The following is a 13,562-nucleotide window of genomic DNA, read 5'->3' as shown; positions in this document are numbered from 1 at the left end:
TCCTTTTTTATTTTATTTTTTTAATCTTCATACTCAAGTACTTTCAATAGTTAAGGCAGTCGATTCTTAGAGCATTCACAATAGCTTTTCTATCTATATATCTATAATTACAATAAAAAACACTACATTTTTCCTCTCATATACAATTAAATAATATTTTTTTATATCTTCATCATTATTTTTTCTCCCTCCTCCACTCACAAGTCACAACCACTTTCAAATATATTAAAAAATAAATAGATGATGAACATTGTTCCTCCAAATTTACTCAAAATTTACCCATCTCTTTAAATTTTCCTCTCCCCTACTCACAGTCACCTACCATTCTCTAAATTTTTTTAAGAATTTCTCTCACAACTTTTAGAGGAGCTGCTTAGTAGACAACTACACTTAGTTATGCAAAATTTACATAATTTATTGAAGAGGTAGGTCCCAGCAGGGCTCAGTTGGTCCCGCATGACTCACCTTGAACAGGGATGTCTGCGCAAAGACCATCTACTCCCGCAGGACCCACCATGCTCAGAGAAGCCTACGCGCAGTATGCAAGCTGCATACGCAGGGAAAAGCCTCCCAATGGTAAAGTAACCCGCCTGTTCCCGCAGTTGCGGATACAAGCCATCAGGGAAGGCTACCCGCACAGCATAGCTACACGCATAAGGCTTAACACTTACAAATATTCAGTGTCACCTGAAAGAATGAGCAAAGGCGGGAGGGGGAAAACTCCCGCCAAAATGGGCCAGTCCGTATGATGGAGGATCTTTTGCGTGATACCTGACGAGGTAAAGACAAAAGATCTGACCAAGAATGCGACAGCTCACTGACAGCAGCGTGGCAGACAGCACGCCACAGCACTGTGACCAATAGCCGCCGCCTGCCCACCAACTCCTGCCAGACCACGTGCCTAGCCTGCAGTTGGTAGAAGACAAAGAGTGCACGGCACGCCTGCTCTGTGTCAGCCGCTACCTATCCACCACTCACAGGTAGGGCACGTGCATAGGTTACAGTTGGTAGCGTGTTGGGCCGGCTAAACTCCTTGGAAACCCACCTTCGGCTATAAAAGACAGTAAATGGTATTAGCATTTCATCATCTACTATCTCGTATAACTTACTTGATAACTGCTCTAATAGTATTCATATACTTTTATATTCAAAGAGCAATATAGACTGATTCTCACGCCGGAGGGTGGTCACAAGGAGGAACCCCCCCCTTCTCAGTGACGAGCTTACGGTGTCTGTTTTGCAGGTTCCCTGAAGTACAACTTACTCTGCTGGACCTAACCTTCGTGGGAAACATTACTTAGCCCCCAGATTACCTATAATCTGCCCGGGGTCACTTAGTGTTTCTTCATTGGCGCCATCCGTGCATAAAGCTAGAACTACATCTTTCTCCAGTTTCTCAAAACTTCCAAGATGACTAGAGAAATTCCGGTAACCACAACCCCAGCCACTGGGGTAAACACCGGCAACACAATGTTTACAAACACTACCCCAGCCACCCAAGCTGGGGCAAGTGAAGTACATTTTACGAACACTACCCCAGTCACTCATGTAGGGGCAAGTGGAGTAAATATTCCACTGGGATTCACTGATGCCCAGCTGGAAAAACGAACTCGAGCCCCTCGCCAAACACTTGATCAAGTGAAGGCATGGGCCGAGGCACGTCAAAGAGAATTTCAGGCTGAATTGGACGAACGCTTGCGTTCAGTCCAACAAGCTGAGGAATTCGGTAGTACTCGCCAGCACCTTAACATGAGTAGTGAGTACGAGTACTCAGACGCCGAGAGGGAAGAATCCGACACCGACGCGAACCCTCGCCATAGGGCGAAAGGGAAGCGTAAGGAAACGGATCCCCAGCCAAAAAGGAATTTTGGGGAAGCATTCCAACCAGTCACGGAAAAAAGCTCGCGTGACTTCTCCAAGGCCTTTAGACCTACTGCCACAAACGCAGGAAGGTCAAAATTTGCAAGGGACATTGCAGAAGCAATCGCCCCGAGGAGTGCCAAACAAATGTCCAATATTGGCACATACGATGGTATATCCGACCCAGATGACCATCTGAACAGGTTCATTGCGGGGGCAACCGTCAGTAACTGGACGGAACCCACGTGGTGCTACATGTTCCAGATGACTCTGGTAGGAGCAGCCAGAGCATGGTTCGACCGTTTACCGGTCCACCACATCTATGACTGGGCAGACTTCCAGAACAAGTTCAGTCAACAGTTTAGTCAACAGAGGAAGCACACTGAGGAGCAGTGGACGATCCTCAACTGTGTGAGAGAAGAGGATGAATCCTTACTGGACTTCATCACCCGCTTCAACTCCAAGAAGCTGAGTCTGGGTAACATCAGCGAAGACCTCGTTCGCGCCGCTTTCATTCAGGGCGCTGAGTACCCAGAACTTATCCGCACTCTGACGGGTAAAGACGGCATGCCATCCACATGGGATGCCATAATGACGGCAGCCAAGCGCTTCGCCGAAACGGAGAAACAGCTGGGAAGAGATCTCCCCCAGAATACAAACCTCTACACACAGAGGACAAGGGAGAACAATGTGAGAACCGCCCGGCTAAACAAAAAAAGGCGGCAAGGTATTTGGCAGTCAAGGATAAACTTTGACACCCCCTCAAGCTCTCGCCCTCTGGTTGGCGGAAGGGACAACACGCACCCTTCGAACCGGAAAAACCGTTGGACGCCACTCACCAAGAGCGTCACGGAGATATTCGCCACGGAAAAACTGCCATGGCCAAAAGCCCCAGCGATCCGACAGAAACCCAATGCGGATCAAAGCAAGTCTTGTGACTTCCATGGGACAAAGGGCCATAGCACTGAGGAGTGCACATCCTTGAGGGACATCGTCGAGACATTCGTCAAGGATGGGAGGCTCGCACACCTCGTGGCATCTATCAAGAAGGGAGGAAGGAACGACAACAGGTACAGGGGTAACGGACGAAAGCCCGTCGACATCAGCATCAACATGGTCCATGGTAAGGTCAGAGGAAGGAAGAGACCGATGACCGAACCATGCGCATGGAAGGAAGCAGAAGTGCGCTTCCCGCGAGTGCCGGGAGGCCCAAACAAAGAAGGCCCCATTATCATTAAAAGCCAGCTGGGGCACTACATCACCTCCCGCACCCTCGTTGACAATGGCGCATCGTCGACAGTGATGTACAGGCAGTTCTTCGACAAGCTCGATGATGAAGACAAGGAACGCCTGGAGACGGTCTACGCTTCAATGGAAGGGTTTGACGGCAGCATGAACACCCCCTTGGGCATCCTATCTTTCCCCGTCACTCTCACCGATGGGAATTATTCACGCACGGAGGATGTGGATTTTATTGTGATGAAAAAACCACATCATACGTATGACATCCTATTCGGGAGAGACGGGATGGCAAGATTCAACGCCGTGGTATCCTCAGTCCACGGCATGATGGGATGGCCAACAACTGAAGGCGTAGCGATGATCACGGGCATTCCCCAGGTATGCATCGCATCTGTCTCCTCTAAACCCAAACCGAAGATGGCCAAACAAACCATCACTGAACCTGAACAGTGGGCATTCAATGGGAAATATCCCGATCAGGCCGTTACCATTGGCCCGACAATTGTTGATCCAACACGCACCTTACTCAAGCGCTTACTGCAGCGAAATGCAGACATCTTCGCGTGGACACCAGCCGACATGACTGGTGTACCCCGGGGAAAGGCAGAGCATAAGCTCAAATGCGATCCGGCCGTTACGCCGATCGTACAAAAGCGCAGAGTAATGGGGCCCGAGCAAACCAACGCGTGCAGAACCCAAGTCAAGGAACTCCTTGATGCGGGCATCGTGCGCGTCAGCAAATATCAAACATGGGTTGCAAATCCCGTAATGGTACCGAAGAATAACAAACAATGGCGCATGTGCATAGATTTCAAAGATTTGAATAAAGCATGCCCCAAAGATTGTTATCCGTTGCCAGAAATTGATCTCAAGGTGGATTCGGTGGCACCATTTCGCCTTAAATGCTTCTTGGATGCGTATAAGGGGTACCATCAAATCCACATGGCTGTAGATGACCAGGACAAAACCGCCTTTCGGACGCCCGATGGCACATTTTGTTATAAAATGATGCCGTTCGGACTTAAGAACGCGGGGTCCACGTACCAACGACTAATGGACAAAGAGTTTCACGCCCAAATTGGGAGAAACTTGGAAGTCTATATGGATGATTTGGTCATCAAAAGCCCCGAGCCAGAGGCGATGTTGAAAGACATTGAGGAAACTTTCAACACGCTCAGAAAGATAAACATGAAGCTCAACCCGAGCAAGTGTTCATTTGGGGTGGAAGAAGGGAAGTTCTTAGGAGTCATTATTACTAAAGATGGCTTCAGAGCGAACCCTGAAAAGGTCGAAGCCATTGTCAAAATGGAATCACCTACCACCATAAAACAGGCTCAAACACTTAATGGACGACTAGTCGCGCTTAACCGCTTTTTGGCAAACCATGCGGATAGGTCGTTCCCTTTTGTGTCAACGCTAAGAAATTGTTTAAAGAAAACGCACTTCCGCTGGACACCAGAAGCGGAAGCAGCTTTTCAGGAGATTCGATCACGCCTGATCGAACTCCCAACACTCACGGCACCACAAGCGGGGGAGGAGTTAATCCTATACCTCTCCGCAACAGATAGAGCAACCGGGGCAGTCCTGCTTGTAGAACGAAAAGGCATCCAGATGCCAATCTATTATGTTAGCCGCGTGCTGGCAGACGCGGAAACCCGGTACTCTACCCTGGAAAAACTGGTCTTGGCACTTATACACGCTTCACGCAGGTTGAGACGATATTTCCAGGGTCACCCAATCACTATTCTCACCAACTTCAAACTCTCAAATGTTCTAGGCAAACCCGAGTTATCGGGACGTCTAGCTAAATGGGCAATTGAATTGGGAGAATATGCGATTCAATACAAGCCGAGACCAGCCATTAAAGGTCAGGTCCTGGCTGATTTTATTGCAGAAGTCCCCGCTTCACGGGAGAAAGAGTGCCAGGAGGAGGTTCAACCCTCCCCAGCACACGAAATCGATGAAGTCTGGCGACTCTACACTGATGGAGCAGCTAGTAACGAGGGTTCAGGCGCAGGGTTAAAATTAACAAATCCAGCAGGCCAGGAATATACTTATGCTATTCGGCTGGATTTTCCAAGTACGAATAACGAAGCTGAATATGAAGCATTCCTGGCCGGTTTGAGGATTGCGCGAAAGATGGGTGTAAAAAATTTGGAAGCCCACGTAGATTCCATGCTAGTGGCAAACCAAATAAACGGGACGTACACGGCTGTGAACGACACAATGGCCCTGTACCTTGCCCAAGCCAAAGCCATCATGCGCGATTTTAATGATTGTAAAGTGATACACGTCAAGCGCAGCGAAAACAAATCTGCGGATGCGTTAAGCAAGCTTGCATCACTGGCCTTCACCCACTTGGGAAAGGACATCCGCGTGGAGCTCCTCGAAACACCATCAGTCCCGCACAAGGAAATTTGTGTCATCCAAACCGGTACAGAAACATGGATGACCCCAATAATAAAATACCTTGAAGCAGGAACGTTACCAGAGTCGAAGTCACAGGCAAGAAAACTACGCTGTAAAGCACTGAATTATCAGCTGGTCAATGACACCCTTTACAGACGTAACTTTCTTGGCCCATTGTTAAGATGCGTGGACAACCAAGATGCTGACTACCTCCTAAGGGAGGTTCACGAAGGCATCTGTGGAATACACGCAGGCCCCCGCGCTGTGGTAGCCAAGCTAAACAACGCGGGATACTTCTGGCCGGGGATGCATATGGACGCGTTGGCATACATCAGAAAATGCAGATCTTGCCAGCTTTACGCACCCAACACGCATCGCCCGAAAAATGAACTTGTTCCTGTCACTTCCTCGTGGCCATTTCAGAAGTGGGCCATTGACGTGACAGGCCCATTTCCAACAGCAGCTGGGAATGTTCAGTTCCTAGTGGTAGCCATTGACTACTTCACCAAATGGATAGAAGCGAAACCTTTAGCCCAAACAACCGCAAAGCATATCAAAAAATTTATTTGGGAATTTATTATTTGTCGTTTTGGACTTCCACAGAATTTGGTAAGCGACAATGGCACCAACTTTGCTGACAAGAAGCTACAGCAGTGGCTGAAAGAACTTCAAATCACCCACACCTTTACCTCAGTGGCACACCCGCAAGGTAACGGTGAGGTGGAAAGAGCAAATAAGAGCATCGTCGAAGGCATAAAGAGAAGACTCTTGGAACATAGATCCGGTTGGGTGGACGAGCTTCCACACGTCCTTTGGGCAAACAGAACGCTGAAGAAGACCAGTACGGGAGAAACCCCGTTCAGTCTCACTTATGGCACTGAAGCCATGATCCCAGTCGAAATCGGTTTACCCTCACCAAGGGTCTTAATCCAACCAGAAGACAATGATGCGGAAAGACGGTTAGACCTTATGCTAACCGAAGAGCGCAGAGACTTAGCCGCCGTGCGTGAAGAAAACTACAAACGACAAATGCAAAAATACTACAACACGCGGGTAAAACTCTGCAACTTCAAGGAAGGAGACTACATACTGCGTAACAACGAGGCTTCGAACCAACAACGCCCAGGAAAGTTGGCCCCGATTTGGGAAGGGCCATACATTATCAAAGAAGTTCTGGGAAAGGGCGCTTACCGGCTCGAAAGGCTCGATGGCACTCCCATCCCTAGAACATGGAATGGAGCTCAATTACGCAAATGTTATATGTAGATCAATTCCAACTTGTAAAGAAAAGGCCTAGAGCCACTTCTAATGGAAATGATTCTCCTTTCATGATGTATTAATAAGCTTGTAACCTATGAACTTCCCTTACGGGAAGTAGTTGCGTGTGGAAGGCGGCAATACCCGCATAAACACAACGCCAAAATGTTAAGTTCTAAGGAAAACCTACACGCAGGTCAGATGTAGGTAAAGTTTAGCCATCCTTGTAAGTGCAAGTGACGGTCTTACCCGCACAATCACGAACAAGGAAGCCAAACTTAACTTACCGTCTACCACGTTAAAAGGTTAACTTATGAACACTTAAAAGGATAAGAAAAACCTACACGCAGGTCAGATATAGGTCTAAAGTTAAAGCCATCCTACTAAGTGCAAGTGACGGTTACACCCGCACAATCACGAAAGAGGAAGCGAAAACTTTAGTCCATTATCAACCACGTTCAAAGGTTTAACTTAATGCCTTAGAAATTTCGAAAAGGAAAACCTACACGCAGGTCAGATAGAGGGTAAAGATTAGCCATCCTACCAAGTGCAAGTGACGGTTTTACCCGCACAATCACGAGGGAGGAGGCGAAACTTTAACCCATCATCAACCACGTTCAAAGGTTCTTATTCTAAACACTTGGGAAATTGCTAATTTAAACTAAGTATACAAGTCATAAGTTTATAAAGCAAAGAACCCAAGGAAATAACAATCTTATACGCAAAGAGATTAATATTTCACAATCAATTACAAGAATGGCTGGGTAACTACCCGCCTAAAAGAAATCTATACAAGGCTATCCTAGCAGGGGGAAGGGATCTTCAAGATCAGGCTTCAGGGCCACCTCCGCTTGGACCAGCACCGTCAGAGCGCGGCTGCCCAAGGAAAGCCTTAAGGATGCTTAGCCCATCATCAGCAGCAGCAGCTTCATTCACCTTCTCCACCACTGGATGCGGGAAGGCAGCATACTGATTCACAGCTTGGTCATAAGCAGCTTCAGTATTAACATTGAATAAAGGGAAGTTGGAGGGCGGAAAGCCTCTCTCAGCAAACCCTAGACCAAGCAGGAAGCCAGTCTTCTGCCCATCCTCGTGAGAAGCGTTGAGGGCTGCGCTCATTGCATCGTCGTAAGAGGTCTCTGAAAGGACCCGACGCACAACCTACAAAAGAATTACAAGTTAGAACATTTTCTAATTACGAGCGGAAAGCGTGAAGAAAAAGATGAAGATACCTCAGGCAACGCTTCTCGAAGCAGCCATTGGAGGGTAGCTTGACTTTCTTTGTAAGCACGTTCGGCTCCGCTTTTATCAAGGTTGGCAAGTTGAACTTCCTTGGCGGCAGCTTCTTCGACGCTTTTGAGTTTCCTTTCAGTACGGTCAAGCATCCCCCTCTGGTCAAGGATCTCCTGCAGCTTCTTGGCATCTTCCATTGCCAAGGCGTCATGAGCATGCTGAAGAGCCTTTAATTTGCATTTAAGCTGCTCATTCTCTTCGCGAAGTGGCTCAGCAACAGCTTCAGCCTTGGCAGCCCTCTCAGTTGAGTTTCGCGCAGTCTCCTTGGCCAGCCGAAGCTGTTCATTCACAGCTTGGGCAGCCTTGGAGCGGGCCTCGAGTCGCGCCTGGACTTCAACCTCGAGGGCCTTGAATGCCTTCTCCTTCTCGGCTGCGGCAGCGGCCAACTGCCGGTTCTCCTCCCGAAGAGCCCGCGCTTCAGATACATCTTTGGCGCGAGCTGCTTTTAACTTGTCGTTTTCACGACAAAGCAGCTCGACGCGGGGCTGCGTTCGGGCCTGGAGAACCCGAAGCTCATTGGTTAGCCTACCCTCTTGGTAGCTAGCCATGGCTTCCCCCAACGCACCATGAGGAGCAGCGTGGCGAGCCCAATCCACGCACTCCACAGGGGTGCGAAGGGTTGTTCCTCGGCGTATGTTCCATCTTGGAACATACACTTCATTGGAATCCGACACTGCAAAAGAAACAAAGGCAGTTAGGAAAAGATGACAAAAATATACAAAGAAAAAAGAACCCTACGTACCTGTAGGGTCAATAACAGGCCGATAGCCGCCAAACCCATCACCTGAACCTAAAGGAAATCCATCCAACAGGTCAGGCAGACGGGAAGGTGGCGTAGATCGGCGGGAAGCCCGGCGCGTACCTGATGGTCCGGCCGCCGGTGCCGGTGGCGCAGGTATAGTGGCAGCCGCCGTGGTAGCCATTGTTGGCGCCGTCTCCTCAGCAACAGTAACCGCCGGCTCCGTGAAAGATGCTGTAAAAATTGCACTCACGGCCGGCGGAGACACCTTCTCAGCTGGAACAGCCTCAGGAAGGCTGGAACCAGCGGAAGCAAGCGTAGACGCCTGGGTCGACGCCTCGGGAAGGCTGACCGAGCCTACCGTCATTGGCGGGGGAATACTTACTCCAACTCCACCCTGGAATGCGTCAACATCCACACCTGCACAAGCAAAAGTGTTAGAAAAATTTATTTGAAACAACAAATCTAGACAAGAATTATGGGGGTACTTACGGGGTTTCTTGAGCTTGAACGCACGGACGAGCGGGGGCGAACCCGATGGAGCCGGCCTCTTGACACCGGTAACCGTCGTCGTCGCTGCCTCCCCGGAGGTAACACCTGCAGCCTCCGGAGCGGTGGTCTCCTCACCACCGGGCTTCCCCGCCACCTCTGCATTATCTGACTCCGAGTCAGATAGGACTACCGGGTCGGCCGTAGAGGCCACCTTCTCCTTGCCTCTCCCGACGGCAGCCTTTTTCTTCCGCACCAGTGGAGGACCTTCTGCGGATTCCTCAGAAGAAGAAATGTCATGAACTCCAGCAGCAGGCACAGCATTGAGAGGTTCAGGGTAGAAGATAGGCTTACCTGGCCGTCGGTGGCTCAGGATCTCTTGGCCTGGCGGGTAAACCTCCACGAACCGACCCGCAGTCTGCTCTAAGATGGGCAACTCGTTCTCGTCCAGAGCACGAGTACCCATCCGCGCAGGACCATCTTCCTCCCGCGGATTCAGGAGCGACTGAAGATCGTTACCCTCTGAAATCAACAAGAAAGTTAGAAAAAATCGTAGTCAGCAAAAAAGAAACAAGACATACCATAAGGGGTAGAGTTCGAACCATATTCAAGGACGATCGGAACCTTATCCGCATTCGCCGCCTTCCACACCCGGCTCATCCCCAGCATCACCATCGCCGACTCCGGAAAACGGAAAACCGGGGACTGGACCCGGGATATCTTCGCGAACCATTCCGCCTCCTCGTAGTTGATGGCGGGAAGGTTCGGAAGCGGCTGGCCATTCTTGAACTTCATGGCAATGGGGATGGCTCGAGCGGATATAAAGAAGAACTCTCTTCTCCATGAGCGAAGACTCCGCTCGGTGGTACAAATCTTTAAACCCTTGATACGGGTTGTAAGAGTGTACCACCCTTGGATGCACCTCCAAGTATAGAAGGTCATCAGGCGGTCAACAAGGGGCTCAAGGCCCAGTATCCGGCACACCCACTCAAAGTGCCGGACCTTGGCAATGGCCATGGGGTGCACCTCTGTCAGGTGCACACCGTGCCTCTCTAGGACACGGTACACAAACTTTGTCAACGGAAACCTAAGGTTCCCGTAGACAAAGAATGCAGCATAAACCCCGATTTTGCCACTAGGGGCATCGTACACAGTATGGTGGGGCTCAGGAAACTCAGGCTCGAGAGACTCGAGCATGAACTTCCTGATGATATACTGGTACAGCTCGACAGGAAGATAACACTGGCATTCGCCAGCAGTCTTCTGATCATCAGCATCGTGAGAAGACATGGTGGAAGAAAGAAGAGATTTCAGAGCAATGCTTTACGGAAAAAGAGAAATTCGCCGGAAATTACTGGAGAAGAAGAGATGAAAGTGGAAAGTGTGAATTACAAATAACCTTCTCCCCCTTTATATAGCAATCGCAATTAATGCGATGAATTTAATACGGAAGAGAGAGAAATCAAAGGTGCAATGAAACTATGACGCGTGGCAAAAGCGAACTGGCAACAGCTGTCAAAAAGGACGTGTGTCAGAGATTTCGCGGCTACGCGCCCGAAATCTCGTGCCCACGCGCCTGAAAAAGCAACTGGAATGACCACATAATGTCATGTCGCCATAACTTCTGGCACGTCCTGACACAGTCAGAAGAAACCGTCGCACGACGTTTGAGGTATTGATCCATCCAACTCTTCAAATTTCAAAATTTAAAAATTTGAAGACTAAGGTTCAAAAAAGTAAGCGGGAAAATACCCCTTACCTTGGCAAACAAGTAACCATAAGCCGGGTGTGGGTACAGTGTAAAGGCAAAACCCTTCACATACCTAACACCCGCAGGGAATTGAAGCCAAAATATTTGGCAACCAAGTAACCATAAGACGGGTGCGGGTACAGTGTAAAGGCAAAACCCTTCACATACCTAGCACCCGCAGGGAATGGACGCCAGGAATACCTTGGAAGTAAAGTAACCGTAAGACGGACGCAGGTACAGTGTAAAGGCAAAACCCTTCACATACCTAGCACCCGCTGAGAATTGAAACCAGGAAGGATCTTCTGGGCAATGCTTGTGAAAACGGAAGTAATATCCCCGCGTTGCGGGAACATCGAGTACTACGATGTTTGAGGCTCCAAGATGGAATTGGTGGTTTAAACATAATTGATCACTATGTTCAAAAACTACCAGAACCACAGGGAGAATCCACACAACTAAGACTCAATGCTCCTGACTTGCGAGGAGGTTACAGACCTACCCGCATCATACCCAAAGACCAAGCAGGAAACTCGGGAATTTCTGCAAGTGACAAGGACTTCCGCGGGAAGAACCCCCATGGAAAACCTTACAAAAACCCCTTTTCAAAACCCTTTGCTTAAGTCCAAAAATTCACCTCACTTTATTAGACATTCGTGAGAAGAACATTGGACTGTGGGGACTTGAAGAGGTAGGTCCCAGCAGGGCTCAGTTGGTCCCGCATGACTCACCTTGAACAGGGATGTCTGCGCAAAGACCATCTACTCCCGCAGGACCCACCATGCTCAGAGAAGCCTACGCGCAGTATGCAAGCTGCATACGCAGGGAAAAGCCTCCCAATGGTAAAGTAACCCGCCTGTTCCCGCAGTTGCGGATACAAGCCATCAGGGAAGGCTACCCGCACAGCATAGCTACACGCATAAGGCTTAACACTTACAAATATTCAGTGTCACCTGAAAGAATGAGCAAAGGCGGGAGGGGGAAAACTCCCGCCAAAATGGGCCAGTCCGTATGATGGAGGATCTTTTGCGTGATACCTGACGAGGTAAAGACAAAAGATCTGACCAAGAATGCGACAGCTCACTGACAGCAGCGTGGCAGACAGCACGCCACAGCACTGTGACCAATAGCCGCCGCCTGCCCACCAACTCCTGCCAGACCACGTGCCTAGCCTGCAGTTGGTAGAAGACAAAGAGTGCACGGCACGCCTGCTCTGTGTCAGCCGCTACCTATCCACCACTCACAGGTAGGGCACGTGCATAGGTTACAGTTGGTAGCGTGTTGGGCCGGCTAAACTCCTTGGAAACCCACCTTCGGCTATAAAAGACAGTAAATGGTATTAGCATTTCATCATCTACTATCTCGTATAACTTACTTGATAACTGCTCTAATAGTATTCATATACTTTTATATTCAAAGAGCAATATAGACTGATTCTCACGCCGGAGGGTGGTCACAAGGAGGAACCCCCCCTTCTCAGTGACGAGCTTACGGTGTCTGTTTTGCAGGTTCCCTGAAGTACAACTTACTCTGCTGGACCTAACCTTCGTGGGAAACATTACTTAGCCCCCAGATTACCTATAATCTGCCCGGGGTCACTTAGTGTTTCTTCATTTATAATATCTTAATTTAAAACTAGTAACTCTATTGCACGTTACGACAAAGCACGATTTTTACATGAAAAAGGTTATGTATACAAACATCTTAAGGCCACCAACAAACATCAATTCAACAGTGTTGTCAACAGACATGTCGATCGACCCCTATCACATATAGAATTCATACCAGCAACAACGGTTTTTCATACCTAGCACATGTCGATATCTCTTTGGTTCAATTTAATGTTATCCTTTTCTTCTAGCAATTAATTCCACCTATTGTTTGAGTTTTTTTTTTTTTTGTTTAATAACTTGTAATATTTAACTTTTCTGAATAAATCTAAAAATATGGTTATTTTTAACTTATTGTTTAAATAGTTCTTTAAAAAATATAACTATCAATATGGGTTTGGGTTTGTTAGATTAAATTGGGTTAAAACTTATGAATAACTTACTATGTTCAAAATAAAATAATTATTATGTTAATAACTTTAATTGGGTCGTGAATGCTGTCAAATAATATAAATCATATATCATGTTATTATGGTTCAAATAAAATAAAAAATAATCATAAATCATATATAATAAGGTTGGGTTGGGTTGTGAATGAATATAAAAATTTAGGTCGGGCTATGTTGTGATGAAGATGATCAATATACGACTTGGTATAATTAAAATCTCCTATACCCTAGCCCAACAATTAAGTACCTAACTTTTCTTGAAAAATGGCACATAAAATACAGAAGCAAAATTTAATTAATACTCAAAAAAATGAACATGCATATTGCATGGTAAGTTAGTTACACATGAGTGTATCCCAATATGATAAATTTAGTCAATAGTCTATTTGAAAGATTTGTTGGCCGTTAAAAAAGGGGGGGGGGGGAGAGAAGAAGAAACACACGAATTAGCCTAACTTCTTCTCTCC

Source organism: Bidens hawaiensis, unplaced genomic scaffold, assembly GCF_021521415.1.
Source record: "Bidens hawaiensis isolate Kalapana, Puna unplaced genomic scaffold, B.hawaiensis_p1.1 tig00000512_1, whole genome shotgun sequence".
Taxonomy (NCBI): Eukaryota; Viridiplantae; Streptophyta; class Magnoliopsida; order Asterales; family Asteraceae; genus Bidens; species Bidens hawaiensis.
The sequence above is the reverse complement of the archived record's forward strand: the minus strand, read 5'-3'. Positions refer to the sequence as shown.